Below are 7,941 nucleotides of genomic sequence, written 5' to 3'. Positions count from 1 at the left end.
GTATTTCTTAACAGTTTTTGTTGGATTTTATTATTCATTTCGTCGGAAATAAGCAACTTGGTTAACCCAACACCAGGGTGGAAAACATACCCTCACTTGGGGTAATCCAGCCTCGAGTGTCAAATAATACATGACCTGAAACCCCCATCCATCCAACCAGACATAGCCTAGACTACCTTAAATTTTAGATTGAAATGCCTGGGATGCATGTTAACCTAACCTAGACCATTGGATAGGCCTAGTACCAGGCTTGAACTCTTCCACTGAACCTAACCAAGGTCACTGTAAATCAAAGAGAAAGATTTGCTTGTTTGTGTACATAGGTTATTTGTTGCCCTTTTTGTAACAATCCCCGGAGGGCTAATTCCGTGCCTGTTTTTACCTTTTCAGTTGGTTTTTTCTACACTGTTAGGGGTTCTGATACTGGCGGTGCATCTGTTTGTTGTCGGCCAAATGGAATGTCTCTTCGCCGTGTTTAGTACTGGTCCCGGGGGGGGGGTTTACCCATACATTAACAAGTTATTGCGCTTGCTGGACGGGATATGAACCGTTCGAAACAGACGTACCTGTGCTCTTTCTTGTGAGGATCGCGTATGGAAACCCCTTGTTGGATGGACTTCGGGAGTTAATTATAGGTTAATTAGACTTGAGCGCCAAAAATGAAAGATAAATTCATAATTAGCAACCAAAAGACTGTAGAAAAAGTCAAGTTATAGTGCCATTGGCAACGCGGAGCTACCCTGTAGTTCTACCCCCGAAGGGAATGCCAGTCCTTGGCTCCTTCCAACCTACCCTGACCCTAAGTCTGGCTCCTTCTACCATCAGATTCATCCAGATGACAAAAAAAAAAAAATTATGTAAAGCGTGTTTCATTTTTACAATAATTTTACTTCCAAATTAATAATCAAATATTGGATGGGTAAATCGTAGTTGTTGATAGTTTAAATTGGTTGCCTTAAATTTATGGTGAGGATATGAAGCAAAAACAAGGGAACACACTTGTTACTTTTTTGTCCTACTGAAGTGTGATGGATCAGGGTATCTAGAGAAAGAGGTAGCATCGTCCACATTGAGAAGTGTTGTAATGCAAACCAAAATATAATTTTTACCCTTTTCTTTTTTAAATTTCACTATAACAAAAATAGCTTCACAAGCTTAAAGGAAAGTGTAGATTTTTGTTGCACTCCTGATATTGATACTGACAATGATTAAAAAATGAAAAATAATAAAAAACAAGCCATAATTGAAGACTTCTTTGACATGATTGGATAGCTATGATGTCACTAAGCTCCGCCCCATTTATACCATGCTTGTCATCTGTCAGTTGTCATTTTGAAGCAGGAAGGCGATCTTTTTAACTGGCATTGAATAATAATAATAATAATAATAATAATAATAATAATAATAATAATAATAATAATAATAATAATAATTAATAGTAGACAGACAAAAGAACTGGCCAGCAATGAAACATGGCAATGGCTACAGAGGGGAGAACTCAAGAAGGAAACAGAAGGAATGCTAACAGCAGCACAAGATCAGGCCCTAAGAACCAGATATGTCCGAAGAACAATAGATGGAAGTAACATCTCACCCATATGCAGGAAGTGCAATATGAAAGACGAGGCCATAAACCATGTAGCAAGCGAATGCCTGGCACTTGCACAGAACCAGTACAAAAAGAGGCATGATTCAGTAGCAAAAGCCCTCCATTGGAGCCTGTGCAAGAAACACCAGCTAGCCTGCAGTAATAAGTGGTACAAACACCAACCAGAGGGAGTGATAGAAAACGATCAGGCAAAGATCCTCTGGGACTATGGTATCAGAACAGATAGGGTGATGCCCGCCAGTAGACCAGACGTGATGTTGATTGACAGAATCAAGAAGAAAGTATCACTCATTGATGTCGCAATGCTATGGGAAACCAGAGTAGATGGGAAAGAAAGAGAAAAAATTAATAAGTATCAAGACCTGAAAATCGAAATAAGAAGGACATGGAATATACCATTGGAAAATGTACCCGTAATCATAGGAACACTAGGCACGATCCCAAGATTCCTGAAAAGGAATCTGGAAAAACTAGATGCCGAAGTAGCTCCAGGACTCGTGCAGAAAAGTGTGCTACTAGAAACAGCACACATAGTGAAAAAAATGATGGACTCCTAAGGAGGCAGGATGCAACCCGGAACCCCACACTATAAAAACCACCTAGTCGATTAGGATGAGTGTGATAGACTCCCCCCCGAAAAATAATAATAATTATAATATATTTTCTGTATTTACATATCTCTTCAGTCTAACTAAGTCACCAGCATTTTCTATGAAAAAAGAATACAAAAATAGTAAGAAAAGACCAGTTATTTATGGTCGGACTTGTATAATTTGTTTTTTAAACAATACTGTTATTAATATACACAGTACTTACTTAGATAATAATAGTAAATGGGGAAGAATAAATTGTATGCGACCATAAGCAATCATTTTGCTGCCGCCTGACTTGTAAACTGTCACCAGACTGACTAGTCTGACTTTTTTCCGTAGGATTACAGTGAAGGACGCGTATGTATTTGGTTTTAAAACCGTTCCTAAAGTAATCATATTCACCTAATGTATTTATTGTGAAGGGCAAACTAATAGGAAACACTCATCTAGTTTTCAATTTTATTATTTATTCATCTGAGGGAATTCTACACAAAATATGCTCATTACAGAAATATTTCCACAGGTGATGTCATGTCCGTAATATGACGTCATCATCTGTTTAACAGATGAATTTCCATCAATGCACAGCCCCGGTGTAAAGGGCCTGTGGCCAAGGCAGGGCTGAGACGAGATGCCAACTAGTCAATTTTCTTCTGCTCCAGATGCAACCACCTTTCTTATACCCATCTTGTGATGGGTATACTACGAAATATATAAGGAGGAGGGAAGACTCCTCCCCCCCCCTTGATGAAGGTTATTTTAAGTAAGGAAAGTTCCTCATTGGATGGGCCGATATTGTACTCGGCTAACACTCTCCTAGGCCTGTGTTCGATTCTCCGGCCGGCCAGTGAAGAATTAGAGGAATTTATTTCTGGTGATAGGAATTCATTTCTCGCTGTAATGTGGTTCGATTCCACAATAAGCTGTAGGTCCCGTTGCTAGGTAACCAATTGGTTTTTAGCCATGTAAAATAATTATAATCCTTTGGGCCAGCCCTAGGAGAGCTGTTAATCAGCTCAGTGGTCTGGTTAAACTAAGGTATACTTAACTTTTTAAGTTGCGAATATAGTACAGATGTCAATTATGTACAGTATTTTGTAGTTTGATAATTTAAATACTGTATAAATACTCATTCTTTTTGGAAAATACAAAAAAAAAACTAGTGAATGAAGGTATGCCTACTAACCTAACCAGACCTAGGTTGTTGGCTGCCACCTGAACTGGACTAGCATGCCTAACCTGACCTGAGATATCTTACATTATAATGTGAAATTAATGAGGCAGCCTAACCTAACTTAAGAGTTACCATAAGTTGTAAACAATGTTTGTTAGCTGAAAAACTTTCATAGTTCTTTCTGCCACCATCCCCATAGGGAATGTTGGTCCCTGGCCTCCTCCTAACATACCCACACTAAGACTGGGCCCAATTGCAGTCCCCCATGATTTTTTTTTTTTTATCAATGAGGGGGCTAAGTTGTAACAAATTAATCAAACATTTTAGAATTGTTAAATTCATCAAACTTTCACCGAAAGCTACCTGAGAAACCTTGTTTTATTAAAATCACTTTCCATCAGAATTAAATACAGTTAAAGTATTTGATTTGATTGAATCAGAATAGTGGAAAGGAAACAGTAGAAAACAAGAAGGCATCCACCCACCTTATTTTAGTCTTCCTAAGTGTAATAAACTTTTATCAATTGACTTATAAAGGGAAAGAACACCCCAGGTAAATTTTACTTTCCAACACATATAATACTGTACATATTTTATGCACATGTTATTTGATGTAATTTTGACATTTTTATTTTATATTATTACAGCTTAGAATGCTTGGTTAATCCATTACATAAGGCATGAGACTCACAGTAGGAAATTATGGTTCTGGTGTATGGTGGTGGGAATGGGGGATACAAAAACTAATGAAATACATGTAGGCTATGTATTATAAAGTGTACCTGGGAAGTGAGAGAGAGAGAGAGAGAGAGAGAGAGAGAGAGAGAGAGAGAGAGAGAGAGAGAGAGAGAGAGAGAGAGAGAGAGAGAGAGAGAGAGAGAGAGAACACTATGTTAAGTAACATCTAATGTTCCCTAACTTGTGTGTTCCTAGGAAGTGGGTTATCTGTCATGTTTGCTGTGATAATGGTCTCCCTCCAGAGTCTATTCAGCAAGTCTTAGACTTCCTCAACTCTTTACTCTATACCTGTGGTAAAGTGCTATTGCCTAGCTCTTCACCAGACCTTTCTTTTGAAGGACATGGCTCTTTGGGCGTATGCTCAGGTCTCCATGCTCATGCTTAGATTTGGACAGTCATGCCCACCATGCAAACCTGGGGTTCTGGAGCTGGATGTGACACCTGTTCTCTGGAGTCTCACCTGGATGCTGTAGACGTTTCTTTTTCATTCTTTATTTTGTGGTGAAAACTTGGAACTTGCTCATTCCTGATGAAAGAAAAGGGATTTTTAGTCTCTTCACTTGGTGGTTTTATTGACGATAACCAAGACAAGATGTTTTGTGCCCTGTGAAAATTTTGTGGTACAGTATTTTCTGCCTAAGATTTGGTGTCTTGGGCCTGAGTAGTAGTGATTTTTGTTAGTACCAGCAGGCACAAGAAAAATTTCCAAGATGACCATTTCACTCTTTGTCAATAAATTAGTGCGTAGGCAATCTGGTGAGTGACATAATCAGTAAAAACAAAAAAATCATTATTTCAGGTACATTGATGTTTTACAAAATATTTGCTTATTACAATATTTACTTCTATTATAAATGAATATATATATATATATATATATATATATATATATATATATATATATATATATATATATATATATATATATATATATATATATATATTATACAGGCAGTCCCCGGTTTACGACGGTGGTTCCGTTCTTGCGCAGCGTCAGAACCCGAAAAATCGTCAGTAAAGCGGAACGATGGCATACGACGCCAGAAAATTGTATAAAAATTTGAAACAAAAGTTATGAAAGCCTTACTTTTAACCTTTGGGTATACTGCATGTTGTTTCTTGATGTTTTACCTACATTTTGATGTGGTGTGTATCCAAAACTGGTGGTTCTGGAATGTAAAAATTTACAATTTACTACAAAGTACAGTACTGTACAGTAAATCCTGTATGCAGTAAAGTATAGAGTACTGTACATATACTGCACAAAAGTAAAATACAACATGTTATACAGTAACACAGGTGTACAGTACACTGTACTGTACTGTAATTTATACCAAAGAGTTTATAAAAGATAAAAAAAAAAGTGAATTCCTTACTTTTATTTTGGAAACCCCGTGCTTCTTAACCCTGGAAAAATGGTGTGGCCTCATGATTCAGGGGATTCTGGAATGTAAAATTTAGTATTAGTGTACGTATAATACTGTACAGTAGTCCTGCATGCAACAAAGTACAGTACTGTACTGTATAAATACAGAACAGTCAGTATTTTACAGTAGAATAATAAATATATAAAAATTATAAAGAGTTAGGAATTCCTTACCTCATTCAGTGATTGTCAAAGCTGTTACAACCGCAGGCTAGGTTGGGGAGATGGAGATTGTATGCGTGGGGAGCCTGCAATGATAAGGATAAAATTGCTGCAGAGTTTGTACTGTATGTGTTACACTGTTCTGTATCAGTTCAGGTATTTCACAAACCTATGTTCAACAGTACAAAATAAAAATATGAATGCCTTACCTAATTTCAGTGATTTTTAGAAGATGGAGGCGAGGATGAGGGAGCTCTAGTAAAGGTGCTGGGCAGTCTGGAATATTAGAATGAAGACGTTACTTTATATTTATCAAATGTACTGTACATATGACCATTTATAACATTAAAAACAGTGAAGAATTCAATACCTTGAGTGATTTGAAAGATGTAGGCTACATGAGGAAGGTTTTGTACAGTTCCAGTAGAGGTCAGGTTAAAGGTGCATGTCAGTCTGGAATGATAATGTACATGATAAAGATTAGAATAAAGTACTTCTGTGGATTTCATAAACAGTACACTAATTTTTATAAAATGTATAACAATTTATAAAACAGAAAGTGTTCTTACCAAATTCTAGTGGTTGGCTTGCTTACTGGGATGGGCATATGGTAGATGAGAACAGGGGGGCTATGGTGTGGCATCTGCAGGTGCTTGGGAGTCTGCAATGAAAAAGATAGAAATGATACTGTACACAGCAGTACTGTACTGTACTGTATAAGTATAATAACACAATTTAAAACAATGTAGGCTAATAGAAATTTCTAAAAAGTGAAGAATTCCTTACCTGGTGGACATGAAATGGGTGCAGGTGCTACTGGTGCAGGTGAATTTGGAGTTGAGCAGGGGACACCTGTCATTTGTGGAATGATAAAAGATAGAAATTACCACACAGGGGTATGTATGCAATAAGCTACTGTACTGTATACAGTTTTATAAAGTGATTTGAAAGAAAAAAAGTCATGAAATCCTTACCTGATGGGGCTGGAGAGGGATAAGGTCAGCTGAGTTGGGCCGGGAGGAGGCTGTAACATGTGGATCTGGAATGATAATGATTATGTAAAGTTACAGCAAATACTAAAGCAATAGTGTACTGTACAGTGGGTGAAGTGCAGTACACTTTTTGTAACATTTATAAAAATTTATAAAACATTAAAAAAAACATTAAGAATTCCTTACCTGGTGAAGTTGGAGAGGAGACAGGAGGTCCCGTAACTTCAAAACCCTGGAATTCTTCAGGGGGGTCAGGACTGTCATCACTACCAAAGAGATCTGGAATGGCACATAATGAAATAAATTAGGTTATGCGATAGTAAATATAAAATTTGTACCATATGTACAGTACTGTATTACAAATGATTTCATGCATGAAAATTATAAAAATTAAACACTTAGGAATTCCTTACCTGATAGAGCTGGAAAAGCTGCTGGGGAGGTTACTGCAGGTACAGGTTCAGGCTCAGGTTCTGATTCATAGCCAGGTAGAGGTTCTGGGAATCTGGATTAGGAGTCACTTCTGCAATGATACAAATGATAAAATTTATTGGGTTATGCTGTGTATCTACAGTATGTAAATATAAATTGCAGTAACATTTTTATAAATATTATTACAAGTTATAACAATTTATATTACAGCAGTTAATAAAAATAAAGTTGAGAAATCCTTACCTAGACTAGGAGTGGCAGGTGGTGCTGAAGACTTCTTCACGAAGAAAGAGTCTAGCCTAGACTGCACTTTCTTCTTCAGCTGCTTCTCCTTCAGCGCCTCCCTGTAGCATCGTGTAAGATCCAGCATTCCTCTGCGAATCCTCTCAAACCTGGCAATGTTAGGGTCCTCACCTCAAATGCTGCCAAACATTTCTCCAGGTGAGCAAAACCTCTGTCAAGCCCTTGATTGTTAATTCCTTGACCTTTGGTTGTGGTGCCTCTTCCTCCTCCTCGATCATCTGCTTCTCCAGCTCAATGAGGTCCTCCGATGACAATTCCTCTCCGTGGGATGCCAGCAGCTCGGTGACATCCTCAGCTTCCAAGTCCAGTTTCAGCCTCTTGCTTAGCCCAACAATTTTCCTTGTCACAGCCTCAACATCTTCTGCCTGCTCAAACCCCTTAAAACTATTCACAAACTGTGGATACAGTTTCTTCCACGCACCATTCAGAGTCGACACCTTTACTTCGTCCCAAGCACGTGCGATGTTCGTCACAGCATCTGCAATGTTGTAGCCCTTCCAAAAATCTTTCAG

At 37.9% G+C, this 7,941-nt stretch overlaps 1 long non-coding RNA gene across 1 annotated transcript; it reads right to left on the bottom strand.

The window, feature by feature from the left end:
- Nucleotides 1–5,552: 5,552 nt before the first annotated feature.
- Nucleotides 5,553–7,467, bottom strand: LOC136826270 (uncharacterized). The gene is made up of 7 exons (XR_010849575.1): nucleotides 7,108–7,467; nucleotides 6,881–6,973; nucleotides 6,489–6,741; nucleotides 6,272–6,363; nucleotides 6,073–6,155; nucleotides 5,912–5,978; nucleotides 5,553–5,788 (listed from the first exon to the last, which is right to left on the bottom strand). It is a non-coding gene; the product is annotated as an uncharacterized lncRNA (long non-coding RNA).
- Nucleotides 7,468–7,941: the final 474 nt, after the last annotated feature.

This window comes from Macrobrachium rosenbergii, chromosome 40 (genome assembly GCF_040412425.1).
Source record: "Macrobrachium rosenbergii isolate ZJJX-2024 chromosome 40, ASM4041242v1, whole genome shotgun sequence".
Classification (NCBI taxonomy): Eukaryota; Metazoa; Arthropoda; class Malacostraca; order Decapoda; family Palaemonidae; genus Macrobrachium; species Macrobrachium rosenbergii.
This window is presented reverse-complemented; position numbering and strand designations above follow the sequence as displayed.